Raw genomic sequence first — 14266 nt, 5'->3', positions numbered from 1 at the left:
AATTCTCCCTCCCTCCCTCTCTCCCACTGTGTCTCTCTCTGTCTCTGTCTCTGTCTCTGTCTCTCTCTCTCTCTCTCTCTCACACACACACACACACACACCCCTAAAATATCCTCCGTGAAAAGATACTCAACTGCAAATTGAAGCAATTATGATACTCCTTTTATCTATCTGGATGGCCCAGACTTGAAAAGAATAAGCATGCCAATGTAGGTTGGGGTATTCATAGGAAGATGACTTAAAACCACTATCCAAGAGATTGGGTCTGATGAAATGAGTAACAAATGTATTCAATTCAGCCTAGCCATTGATCTTAAATTGCCAGCTTCTATGAATTTACCTTACAGCAATACCATAACATGACCATGAACTTCTCTACCAGACTATCCCAACAAAGCAATGTACTCCAAGAGAGCAAGATCCTTGCCTATTTTACTCAGAGAAGTGTACACGCAGCATTTTTTACAAGTGCCTGACAGGCCAAAAACCAATGAAGATAGGTAGACTGATAGAACCTGAGGGTACAACAATGTATTTTGGAGGCTATTCCCTGAGAAATTATTTGAAGTACTGAGAACTTTACAAGTTGCCCAAATCAGAAGCTAAAGGCATATTTTACAGCCATGGTGGCCCTGTGTGCCCTTTGTCCTTTGAATTTGCATTTTCCAGGGGTTTTAAGCAAACATTCCATTTTCTGAATCATTCTCACATTCTGACAGACTCTATGTGTGAAACGATTTGTAAACAGTTCATAATATAAGAATTGAAGGAAAATATACATGTTCATGCCAAAGCCGTTCACAAAATTAAAGCACTTTTTGATTTTTTCTCCCCAATCAGGAAGGACAAAATGATCCCCTTCTGAAAAGCTGGTCCTTGGAACAAAGGGAATTGGTACATATCACAAACATTATATTCTGGAACATGAAGTCTATGAACTGGCTGCCAGAGAGCTGAAGGTTATGTGTATCAGACTTTCTCTGCTAAGTCTGATGTAGACTCTTAAGACACATGAGTTCGAAACACTTTTTTTTTTTTGGTTGTTGTGGGGCTTGAACTCTGGGTCTGGGCGCTGTCCCTCAGCTCTTCAGCTCAAGGCTAGCACTCTACCCACTTGAGCCACAGCGCTGCTTCTGGTTTTCTGAGTAGTTTATTGGAGCTAAAAGTCTCACGGCCTTTTCTGCCCAGGCTAGCTTTGGCTTTGAGCTGTGATCCTCAGATCTCTGCCCCCTGAGTAGCTAGGATAACAAGCATGATCCACTGGCACTCAGCTCAAAATACTTTTTTCCCCATGCTGGGGCTGGAACTCAGGGCCTGGGGCTGTCCTTAAGCTTCTTTTTCTCATGGCTAGTACTCTTTTATCATGTGAGCCACAGCACTACTTCTGGCTTCTTCAGAGTGGTTTATTGGAGGTAAGAGTCTCAAGGAATTTCCTGCCTGAGTTGACTTGGAATTTCGATCCTCAGATCACAGCCTAAGTAGCTAGGATCACAGACATGCAATGCAGCACCAGAGCTCAGCTCAAAATACTCAAGTCAAGAATTTTTTGCGGGCTGGGAAGTTGGCTCAGTGGTAGAGTGCTTGCCTTGCATGCCTGAGGCCCTGGGTTCAATTCCTCAGCACCACATAAGCAAAAAGAAAAAAGCCGGAAGTGGCGCTGTGGCTCAAGTGGTAGAGCACTAGCCTTAAGCTGAAGAGCTGAAGGACAGCGCTCAGGCCCAGAGTTCAGGCCCCACGACCGGACCCAAAAATAAATAAATTAATTAAAAATAAATTTAAAAAAAGAATTTTTTGCCAGGTGGCCCATGCCTATAATCCTAGCTACTCAGGAGGCTGCAATCTGAGGATTACAGTTCAAAACCAGCCAGAGCAGAAAAGACTGTGAGACACTTAGCTCCAATTAACTACTAAAAGGCTAGAAGTGGAACTGTGGCCTAAGTGGTAGAGTGAGTAGAAAAGCTAGGAGACAGCACCTAGGCCCTGAGTTCAAGCTCCAGTACTGGCATTCATAAGAATGCGCGCGCGCACACACACACACACACACACACACGCACGCACACACGCACGCACACACGCACGCACGCACACACACACAAAACTGTGGGAGAAAGAAATATTTGCTCTTTTTCTTATAAGAGATGAAATGTGTTACGTCTTTTCTTCCCCCAAGAGCTTACAGAAAATCCGTGCCCAGCTGAGGCACCCCAAATACAGAATTAGCAAATTCTGACCAACTGCTCCTAGAGGAAATACAAGGCTTAGTTCCTGCACGTCTCTGGTCAATTATTCCATCAACAGATCAGTTCATAACCACACTTTATTTGTGTTTCCATTTAAAGAAATTCTGTTGAATAGCTATTATTAATTCATTAGCACTGAACTCTGTTAATGTCTCTGTGACTCATGTCTGAATGAACCCTGTCTAATCCATGCATTTTCTCTACAAGACTCATGACAACTTGCATTCAAGAATACCACAAACACAAACAGCCAGTAAGCATTTCAGCCACATTGGAGCGCCATTTTAAACAGAATCACCACAAAAACTGTGATGCTAAATAGATGGAAAAGGACATTTACTTACCTGAAGAAAGTTAAAACAGGGGCTGAGAAGTTGGCTCAGTGGTAGAGCGCTTGCCTTGCATGCCTGAGGCCCTGGGTTCAATTCCTCAGCACCACATAAACAAAAGGAAAAAAGCCGGAAGTGGCGCTGTGGCTCAAGTGGTAGAGCACTAGCCTTGAGCTGAAGAGCTGAGGGACAGCGCCCAGGCCCAGAGTTCAGGCCCCACGGCCGGACCCAAAAAAAAAACAAAGAAAGTTAAAACAAGGAGGCAATGTTACTTCCCTCAGCCTCAACCAGTCATGTAAAAAAAAAAAATCAGTTGGGTGCCAATGGCTCATGCCTGTAATCCTAGCTACTCAGGAGGCTGAGAGCTGAGAATCATGGTTCAAAGCCAGCCTGGGCAGGAAAGTCCGTGAGACTCTTATCTCCAATTAACCACCAGAAAACCAGAAGTGGTGCTGTGGCTCAAGTGGTAGAATACTAGCCTTGAACTGAGGAGCTGAGGGACAGCACCCAGGCCTATAGTTCAAGCCCAACAACCTACCAAATTAAAAAAAGAATGTTGAACTCATGTGTCTTAAGAGTCTACATCAGACTTAGCAGAGAAAGTCTGAGCAGAAAAGCTCAAGGACAGCACTCAAGCCCTGAGTTCAAGCCCCACAAACGATTCCCCACCCTTCAGCCCCCCAAAAATCAACTGGATAGGGAATATCAAACAGATTGCAGGGGTCTCTGTATCCAGGGATCCAGCCTTGTATGTCTCTTGCTGATGGCATGGGGCATAAAAATAATGAAAAATATTGATCATTTCACAAAAAAGAAATGTAGGGTACACAATCAAGCCACCATCTACAAACCCTAGCAATGGGTCATATATATGCAGCCTCCTCAGCCTCCTCAGCCCTTGCATCCCATGGAGATTGTAGAGAACTTTCCTGGTCCCCCATCTCCAGTGAGCGCAAGGAGCTGGTGCTGTGAGCTTCAGTAGTCTTCCCACATTTTACCCAGGCCAAGAAGTGCCTTCTCATTGGACTTTTCTGAGAAGAAAGAAAAAGAAAGAAAGAAAGAAAGAAAGAAAGAAAGAAAGAAAGAAAGAAAGAAAGAAAGAAAGAAAGAAAGAAAGAAAGAAAGAAAGAAAGAAAGAAAGAAAGAAAGGAGGAAGGAAGAAGGGAGGGAGGGAGGGAGGGAGGAAGGGAGGGAGGGAGGAAGGGAGGGAGGGAGATAGAGAGAAAGAGAAAGGAAGAAGGAAAGAAAAAGAAAGAAAGAAAGAAAGAAAGAAAGAAAGAAAGAAAGAAAGAAAGAAAGAAAGAAAGAAAAGAAGAAAGGAAGGAAGAAAGGAAGGAAGAAAGAGAAAGAAAGCAAGCAAGCAAAATCTGGGCACCAGTGGCTCATACCTCTAATCCTAGCTACTCAGGAGGCTCCGATCTGAGGATCACCATTTGAAGCCAGCCAAGGTAGGAAAAAAAAATAAACCAGTGAGACGCTTCTCTCCAATGAACCATCACAAAGCCAGAAGTAGAGCCATGGCTCAGGTGGTAGAGCGCTAGCTAAGCCTTGAGCAAAAAAGCTCAGGGACAGTGCCCACATCCTAAATTCAAGCCCCAGGACTGGACAAAGGAAAAAAGAAAGAAGTGGTATTCACAAACTATTAGAACATTATATTATGTAAGTGATCAATCTAAGGATAGGTGCTGCAAAGGAAATCACCACATGGATTGCTAACTCCGTGGGTATGTTCAACAGCACCGCATTTCTCTGTACTTAAAATCAGATGCCTCTGACTGGTTTCAAAGATTTGGCCTCCAAACAACCAGGTGTCCTTTTCAAGTTGGCATTTCCTCTACAGAGGGATACTGAGCATCTTTCCTGTATGCCTCACACAGGGCTAGGCCAGCTGTCTAACAATATGGATCCCGGAAGGGGGTGCTGCCCACGTTGGTGACGGCAGCCACTGACGCCTCTTGCACGTAGCAAATTTCACAGAGACCTCCGAGCAGGGGTCCAAGGGCCTTGGCCCATATATCCTGGACAAGCATCAATGTACCATAAGTGCCAGCGGGAGCTACCCAAAGGCCCAGGGTGGGCATGTCCTAATGTCCCTGGGCTTCTGGATGGAGTCCAGTCCCAGGGAGTGAATGTCAGAATTCTCCCGAGGCTGCCCAGGCCTTTGCTCAAAGGGAGGGATGGACCTGTGACATCCCTTCCAGGAAACTCCACCTGCTTACTGGCAGGTCTCGGCCAGCCTTCTGTACATACCAGCCTCCAGGGCATGGCTGAGGCTCAGGAAGGAAACAGCAGTGGTTGGTTGTTCTTAATGACTTCGAGGGAGGCAAAAGGAGAAAGATTATGCAGACAGGGAGAGAGGGGGAACAGGTGGAGGTGATACCCTCCTCTTCCTGAAGTCCCTCTGATAGAAGCAATAACACACCCTACACCCTTGGAGTGAGGGGTACAGTGACCCAAGAGATGTCAAAACAGCAGAGATTCATCCAAAAGGGCTATAAAAAAGGAGACGCCGTGAGCACTGCATGTGCCCTGCCAACTTCAGGACCCCACTTCTTTCTCTTACAAAGAGAAAACTGTCACTGCCTCCTCCTCTTCCTCCTCCTCCTCCTCTCTTCCTCTTCCTCCTCCCTCCTTCTACTAGCCTGGGAAGCAAGTAGATAAGACCTTATTTGGCCTAAGGCCACCGCCCCCCCATCATCCAGAGTCCAGATTGGGGGCTTCATACCAACCTACCAATAGCTAAGAGGTTTGCCTCAGTTTCCCTGACATCTTACTTTCAAAAATAAACTTTGTCTCTGCTCCCATTTCGCCTGCCTCATCATTCGTTACTTGGAGAAGAGAAGGCACTCAAGACCCCTAGACAAGATCAACCTAGTGCTGAGAAATATCGAGATGGTGGGAGGGGAGGAGTAGTTGGGTCATGGCCATTGCCAATGATCCTGGGCCTCCATGTCGCTGGATCTTGAAAGGTCTTCTAGACCCCTTTGTAGAGATAATACAATTTTCCTTTGGCTCTGTAAATCTGGCCCAGGAACTTTGCCCTAGACCAGGTTTTCACATCCGTATCATATTGATGTTCAGAACAGCAATGGTACACATCTATTCTGAATGACCCTTCTCTCTCCGAACCCTTAGACACACGCTCTGCCCTGAGCTGCCCACTGCCACCTGAGAGAGAGAGCCTGGCTTCGCTGCAGCGTGACCACTCCCTCGCTTGTGTGCTGCCGTGGACTAACTATCACACCAAGCACAAAGGAAACAAATAACAGTCATTGCTGGGGGAGGAAAATAAATGTTCTTTATCCACCTCATTCTGTCTGGCAGACACCAGCAAAAGATTTATTTTTAATCCCCCCTACACACATACACTCCCAAACTCCTCATCTAAACTTGGGGTGCATTAAGGCATCTGAAATGTGTTTCTAAACCAGCACAGAGCAAGCCAGGGAAGGTTTGAATGAAATACAAAAGCCAACGCAGACCTGAAGGGGACAGGCAGCCCACAGCTAGGCAGCCAACTGCCAAACTGTCATTTTGCTCAGCGGCACAACAGAAGGCTCAAGTAATGACAACCACAAAACTCATTTAAAGTCTGAAAAGGTGACTAATGAGCTCATTCATGCTGGCTATAAATTATTCACTACAACACTGATCCTACTCAAGACAAAACAGTAAACTTTAAACACAGGCATGGCCGGCCTTCCAAAAGTGCAGTTATATCTGTGAGACTTCTCATAATGAGAGCTCCTAGTCTCTCATCCACTGTCACAGTATTCTTCTGTTTACTTTTGTGAAATATATATATATATATATATATATATATATATATATATACTGCCTTTAATCAAGTTTAAACAGACACAGCTGTTAAACATTTATTTCTCTGTTGAGGGTTTTTTTCCCCCATTAGTTATTACAAGCAATCATGGTGTTCTAAAAATAGCAGCAAATTATATTCTCTAGAAAATTGAAGGCTGACCTTAAAATGAAGTCCAGGTCTTCAGAAAGAATATTCATAAATGCACATGTTGGATATCTGACATATAAAAGCAAAACAAAAGAGCCAGCATTTTTCACTCTTGGAGAGGTTTGCAATTTGCTTCCAAATTTCCTTCGGTTCGAGTAGATACAGGTTGATTCAAAAACCTCACCACAAACAAGCTGTTTTCAAGGGTCCTGTTTTGGTTCAGATTGTCACTAAAATAGATAATCCTAAGGGAATGAAAGAAGAAAAATGTCTCAATTTAGGCTTTGGGGGCACAGATAAATAGCAGCAGGTTTGTTGAAAACTTACTACTGTTACTACAGCCTACTTTCAGTTTCCTGTTTAATATTAAATAAGGAATTTTAGCTCTTCTGTTTTTATAAACTGTGCTATTTGCTGCTACTGTTGCTACTAAAAGCTCTCTCTTGACTGTAGCTGAGTAGGCCCACGTATTTCAAACCAGTTTCTTTTTTTAATCCTACCACCTATTTTCAAGACATCATAGTTAACAGTTTCAAATCTGTTTAATAGATGTTTTGTTGTTGTTAAAAAAAAAAAAAGTCCCCAAATAAGTACTTACATTAGCTCTTGGTCAGATTGCTGAACATTTTGTATTTTTAAGCTGCCTGGAATACTTTGAAAAGGAGTCACAGAAAAGCCACAAAAAGAAGGGGGACGAAAAGCACTCATGCTCAAAGGCCGCCAGATGGAGGTTATAACTAATCAAAAGTGAAAGCAGAAAAGTTTGAATTGTGTCCTGAGATGTAGAGGAGGAAACCAACCATCTTGCTAAAGGTATGAAAAAGAAATACCTTTAGCAAGAAAAGGCAGATTAAGACCCAAACATTGACTTCAACCTGAGCCTGAGCCAAGCTCTCCATCTCATTGTTTTCATAAGAATTAAAGGCTTGTCCAGCCCCTTTTCTTGTCAGATACAAGGCAGTTTTGTTTTTTTTTTTTGGTTGTTGGGCCTGAACTCTGGGCCTGGGCGCTGTCCCTCAGCTCTTCAGCTCAAGGCTAGCACTCTACCACTTGAGCCACAGCACCACTTCCAGCTTTTTCTGCTTATGTGGTGCTGAGGAATCGAACCCAGGGCCTCATGCATTCAAGGCGAGCACTCTACCACTGAGCCACCTTCCCAGCACCCTCAAGGCAGATTTTTTTTATAAGAGCATTAGAGGAGTCGTTCAGGATTTATATCAAAGTTCTCTGCCACCTACTAACAGCAATCAGTTAGTTTTTACACATGTTAAGTATTGTAGGAAAGTTTGTTTTTGTGCCAAGTACTAGGACTTGAACTCAGGGTCTGAGGGCTGTCCCTTGGCTTTTTTTTTTTTCTCAAGGCTGGTCTTCTGCCACAGCTCTACTTCCAACTGTTTGATGGTTAATTGGTGATAAGTCTCAAGGACTTTTCCACCCAAACTAGCTTCTAACTTTGATCCTCAGATGCCAACCTCCTGAGTAGTTCAGATTATAGGCGTGAGCCACAGGAGCCTGGTTTGGTTCTCTGGTTTGGGTAAATTTTACTTTTTCTTTCTTTTTTGCCAGTCCTGGGGCTTGAACTCAGGGCTTAGGCACTGTCCCTGAGCTTCTTTTTGCTCAAGGCTAGCGCTCTACCTACCACTTTGAGCCACAGTGCCACTTTCCAGCTTTTTCTGTTTATGTGGTACTGAGGAACAGAACCCCGGGCTTCATGCATTCTAAGCAAGCACTCTATCTCTAAGCCACATTCCCAGCCCTAAATTTTACTTAATTTTAAGTTCCCAACGAAATGGACTGCAGCCTCTGCCCACCATGTGTCTGTGATGTTATTGGGTATTGAATTTGGGGGGCGGGGGGAGAAAAGGAGGTGTCAGTTGTGGGGCTTGAACGTAGGGCCCAGGAGCTGTCCCTGAGCTCTTTAGCTCAAGGGGAGCATTCTACAACTTGAGCCACAGCACCACTTCCAGTTTTCTGGTGGTTTATTGGAAAAAAGAGTCTCACGTACTTTCCTGCCTGGGCTGGATTTGAACTGTGATCCTCATATCTAAGCCTCCTGAGTAGCTAAGATTATAAGCTTGAGCCAATGACACACAGCTAAATTTTTGTTGCTGTTGTTGTTGCTGCTGTTGGTCCTGGGGCTTGAACTCTGGGCCTGGGCGCTGTCTCTCAGCTCTTCAGCTCAAGGCTAGCGCTCTATCACTTGAGCCACAGCTTTTTCTGCTTATGTGGTGTTGAAGAATGGAACCCAGGGCCTCATGCATGTAATGCAAGCATTGTACCACTGAGCCACCTTCCCAGCCCTGATTTTTGTTTTTAATCAAGCGACATGTAATGTAAAAACTTAAGTTCCAAGCAATGAAATGGAAAGCATCCAAAACATCATTGTGTTGAAGTGTCAGCGGCTCTGCCACTCACCTCCCACTGGAGTCCTGTCTCCCCTCTGCAGAGGGAGGGTATGGACAAAGCGCCGCTTTGAAGCTGAGCCATGTGCTCCATCTTTCCCAGCCAGGTGTCTGGCAGGCACTGTTCACTTCCCCCTTTCTTACAAAGAAACCTGGCATTCCCAGAGTTCTTCTGGACCCCATCCTGCCCCAGCCATCCCTGAGGAGGCCCCCAGATGATGTCCCTTTTGCCTGGGCACATTAAAGACCACAGTCAAAACAATGAAGCGCAAGTCCCCAGGTATGCAATCCATGGAATCTGCAAACACGCACAACAAAAATTCTCCAAGGCTTCCTCTGTGCCTGGCCCCTCGCCCTCGCCAAGAGCTTCACCTGCACTATTTATTAGGACCTTCCACTCCCTGGAAGAGGATGACTGTGTCCTCATGCACCGAAAAGGGCCCTGGAGTTCTTAGAAGTGGTCAATTGCAATCCATCAGCAACTGGTGCTTAGAGGAAGGAGATGAAAATTGAAGACAACCCCCACACACACCAAGATTTCTTACTTAACAGTCCATAGAATGCTAGCCTGGCATCCAGCATGGGGAGGTAGGCATTGAAGAGGCAGGTCCAGAGGCCATAGAACTTTCTTTGATTCTCACGCTCAAAGTTATGTGGTTACCATCTGCCAGTGGAGAAATACCCTTGACCACCAGTCTAGCACTATTTACCAAAAGGTAACTCACAGAGAACTGGATCAAGATAAATCCACACAAACCTTTGCTTCAGTAAATGCACTTGCACAGAGATCTGAGGATCGCGGTTCACAGCCAGTCTAGGCCTTAAGTGGAGATGTGGCTCAAAGAGGTAGAGTGCCAGAATGGAGCTAAAAACCGAAGGGAGAACGTGAGGCCCTGAGTTCACACCCCAGTACTGGCAGGTGTGTACACACACACACACACACACACACACACACACACACACACACACACACACACACTTACATGTATTTCAAGTGGGAAGTAAAACTCTTATTGAGGAGCCCAATGTCACTGGGGCACTGCAGAGCCTTCATAAAGTACCGCCCCCCCTTCACTGGAGACTGAGAGGAAATACCCTCCCTAACTAAAGCCTCCCCCTGCACCTTGATGACACAGCCAGAGTTCATTCCTTCAGGAAACAAAGCCAAGAGCTGGGCGCCTTGTGGCTCAGTCCTGTCAGGCTAGGTGCTCAGAAGGCTGAGATCTGAGGATCGTGGTTCAGAGCCAGCTGGGACAGGAAAATCCATGAGACTCTTTATCTCCAATAAACTACTCAGAAAAAGCTAACAGTGGTACTGTGGCTCAAGTGGTAGAGCCCCAGCCATGAGCAAAAGAGCTCAGGGACACTACCCAAGCTCCAAGTTCAGGCCCCACGACTGACCAAAAAAAAAAAAAAAAAAACAAGCAAGAAGGAAAGTTATCTTGGAGCCATAACTTAAAATCTCATGATTGCCCAATGGCTCCATAGAAAGTGGATGCAGTGGAGAGTTGAAGTCTGTGGTTTCGTTCTTGAGAAATGCTCAGTCATCCCAAGAGGTCTGATCCCACTGCTATTTAGAGTAACTGGCTCCTGCCAGTACCACGCCAGACCAAACCTCTTACACCATCCCTGTAACAGCAACCTCCCGGCAGAGCAACCAAAGTCAACCTGGCCCAGCATTGCTGGGATCACTACTGAATGGACAACTAAGCTGTGTTGGCCATGCCACCACCTCCTTGCTCACTGAGCAGACCACGATTTTACTGCCATTGTCCAGGGCTCCTCCCTCCCATTCCCTCCATTGTTTATTTTTCTTTCTTTTTTTTTTTTTTTTTTTTTTTTTTGTAGGTCGTAGGGCTTGAACTCTGGGCTTGGGCGCTGTCCCTCAGCTCTTCAGCTCAAAGTTAGCGCTCTACTACTTGAGCTACAGCGCCACTTCCGATTTTCTAGTGGTTTATTGGAGATGAGTCTCATGGTCTTTCCTGCCCTGGGCTGGCTTTGAACCCCGACCCTCAGATCTCAGCCTCCAGAGTAGCTAGGATTGCAGGCGTGAGCCACAGCCCGGCTTTGTTTATTTTTCTTGATCAAAATCTACCACTCCTGCCTACGAAGAAAGTTACCAAAGCTGGCTGCTCGATTTATCATTTAATCTAAACAGAGCTATTTACTCACTTACTAATTACATTCTTAGCTTTATAGTTCTGGCCAGGAAAGGTTTATTCATTACCAAAAACCAATTAATGTAAGAAGAAAATGAAATCTACAAGGTTAGCCTTAGGAGAAACTTCACTCTTGGTAGCATACAATCCTAATTTAATGACAGAACCAAATGAAGGGGCTCAGGGCCCTAGGTCAGAATGAATGAGTCTGCTTTCCTCTCCCTTCTCACCTGCACTCTCAGCCTGGGGTTTGGGTAAAGATGGTTTTATTGCCCACCCCAAGAGGTTGGATGGATGAAGAATGATCTGGCCAGACACACAGGAGGAGTTAGGGGTAGGTCCAATTTCTTGTCACTATTTCTACTTGGAAGTTTCTGCCATAGTCAAACCTTAATATTTGAAAATGGAAGATACACCTGATGCTGGTAGCTCATACCTACAATCTTAGGCTACTCAGGGGCTGAGATCTGAGGATCATGGCTCAAAGCCAGCCCCGGCAGGAAAGTCCATGAAAAAACTCCAATCAACCACCACAAAACAAGAAGTAGGGGCTGGGAAGGTGGCTCAGTGGTAGAGTGCTTGCCTTGCATGCATGAGGCCCTGGGTTCAATTCCTCAGCACCACATAAGCAGAAAAAGCCAGAAGTGGTGCTGTGGCTCAAGTGGTAGAGCCCTAGCCTTGAGCTGAAAGCTGAGAGATAATACCCAGACCCAGAGTTTAGGCCCCACGACCACCAAAAAAAAAAAAAAAAAAAAAAACAAGAAGTACAGCTGTGACTCAAAGTGATAGAGCACTAGCCTTGAGCACAGAAGCTCAAGGACAGCACCCAGGCCCAGAGTTCAAGCCCCAGGACCACCACCACCACCAACAACAACAACAACAAAAAGAAAATGAAGTATACCTGAACAAGTTTAGTGACTGGCTTCGAGCCTCATGCCTCAGATAGTAACCTTTCTGAGTAGCTCAAGTGGTAGAGGCCCTGAGTTCTAGCACACGCACGCACAGACAGACACAGACAGACACAGACACACAGACACACACACACACACCAACCAGAACAACACCACCAAAAACCCAACAGCCCTAAATGAATGACTAGTGTATGACTATGACTAAGATGACCTTATACGTACATTTGTGCTTAAGTTCTTTTCCTCCCCAGTAGGAAAATCCACGGCCTTGTGCATGAAAGTGGTCTACCACCTCACTACATCCCCTAGCTTTTCTGTTTGCTTATGTTGTTGCTGTTGTTTTTCCAACTTTGAGGCCATCTTGCTAAGTTACCCAGGTTGGTCTTGAACTCCTTACATAGCTCATAGTCCTCAAACTTGCCTCAGTCTCCAGAGTTGGGATTATAGGTATGTGCTGCTATGTCTCATGAAGGAACAATTCCAAAATTATGAAGTTACAAGGATGGCTGTCAGTAACTACAACAGTAAAAGATAATCTAATTAACCCTTATTGTATGCTTATGAGAGGATTCAAAATGAAAACACTGGTGCTTAAGCCTCAAGACCTGCTCTCTCTCTCCCAGGGCCCCTTCTGGGTTGAGTAAGGACACTTAATAATCAAGATTAATTGCTGTCCAAGAAAACTGAAAATGTCATAAAAACCTACAGCTCATAGCTAAAACTCCAGCTTCCCCAAATTGACAATAGTCCTAAAATTTTACATGACATTAATAATAACTGCTTGCGAAGCTTGACAATTTTTCTAAACTATCAATAATTTTTTAAAAAACACACAACAAAACACATCCCAGCCATTCATGCCAGAGCAATGAACAAATTATCTTGTTATTGCCTCCAGAGAAAATGGTATTCCAAAATGATTGTCAGAGGAAGAAATGATCCAAGAGGACCCAGCCCCCCCAAAAATGGAGGACAAAAACCCAAAGTGGACAGACGTCGAACAGCTGACTAATATATCTATCATTCTTTTTTTTCCCCCGTAAGATTTTGTGATTTTTAGGTTGTCAGTCTTTTACATCTCTCCTTGTTTATGTCTTCTTTCATCATTTGAAATACATGCTCATGTTTATACTTGACTGGAGTTGGATAAGGGGAGGACTGAGGATTATTTTTTTAATGTTAACCAAAGGCCTCACACAGGCTGACCACCCCCTCTATCACTGCCCTACACCTCATTCTATTTTCTATTTGTAATTTTATATTCTTTCCTTGAAGATGATTTCTCCAGCCATGCTCCAGTCAATTTTATATATAGCTATACCTCCTATTTATTATCTATATTATATTTCCACCAGCAAACTGCAGTCAGAGACCAGCCTAAGCAGAAAAGTCTACAAGACTCCATCTCCAAAATAATCAGCAAAGGGCTGGGAAGGTGGCTCAGTGGTAGAGTGCTTGCCTTGCATGTATGAGGCCCTGGATTCGATTCCTCAGCACCCCATAAGCAGAAAAAAACAGAAATGGCACTGTGGCGGCTCAAGTGGTAGAGCACTAGGCTTGAGCTGAAGAGCTGAGGGACAGCGCCCAGGCCCAGAGTTAAGGCCCACAACCGACAAAAATAATAATCAGCAAAAAGCCACACTGGAAGAATGGCTCAAGCGGTAGAATTCTAGCTTAGCAAGCAAGCCAAGCAAGTATGAGGCCCTGAGTTCAACTCCTCATAGTGCAAAAAATTAATTAAAAAAAAAATCTCTCCAAACTTAATGGGCTACAGGCCACCCGAAGTTTCTTGGGAGCACTCACCTCCAACTTTTCAATAGCGCTACCTTGATGTAGGTAATTTATGGGGAGGGACCTCGGCCTCCAGGCCAAGGTCTCAACTGAGCGGTAGCCTCCAAAATGGAAAACCCAGAGCTCCAGAGCAGAATTCAAGGCTGCTTCAGGACCAGCCCGCCCCTAAGGCAAGAAGGGAAAGACACACCCTTCCCAGCGCTCAGTTCCTCGGCCACAGGGCTGGAGGATTATGGAGGAGAACTCCCAAACCCTCAGAGCAGAGAAGCAACTTTAGTTAAAGACCAGAAAAAGGGTTGTCGGCAGGGGGTCACCCCTGGACTCCGGCCTTTGGGGAGAGGGGTAGGGCACCAGCTCGTTCTACCCAGGTTCTTTTGGTTTAGGGGTTGCTGACTGGCCTCTTGGTGATGGTAGGGTAGGCTGGGTGGGTGAGGGGGGCTGGATGTGGACCTCTCTTGGAGAAAGAC

The 14266-nt window shown here is 45.2% G+C and overlaps 1 protein-coding gene across 9 annotated transcripts in view; it reads right to left on the bottom strand.

Moving 5' to 3' along the window:
* Foxn3 (forkhead box N3) overlaps positions 1–14266 on the bottom strand; it is a 370110-nt gene that overhangs the window by 212233 nt on the left and 143611 nt on the right. For 2 of the 9 annotated variants that reach the window (XM_070028584.1, XM_070028585.1), the window contains one exon: positions 6549–6781. The exons of 5 other annotated variants lie outside the window; for them this stretch is intronic. The gene's annotated coding sequence lies outside the window, so the exon portion shown is untranslated. Of the gene's footprint in view, positions 1–2584; positions 2606–6548; positions 6782–7134; positions 7220–14266 lie in introns of those variants that run through there. 2 more of the 9 variants (XM_070028587.1, XM_070028591.1) reach the window with 2 other exon arrangements.

Source organism: Dipodomys merriami, unplaced genomic scaffold (assembly GCF_024711535.1).
Source record: "Dipodomys merriami isolate MVZ:Mamm:240054 unplaced genomic scaffold, mDipMer1.0.p SCAF_198, whole genome shotgun sequence".
Lineage (NCBI taxonomy): Eukaryota > Metazoa > Chordata > Mammalia > Rodentia > Heteromyidae > Dipodomys > Dipodomys merriami.
The sequence above is the reverse complement of the archived record's forward strand: the minus strand, read 5'-3'. Positions and strand labels throughout refer to the sequence as shown.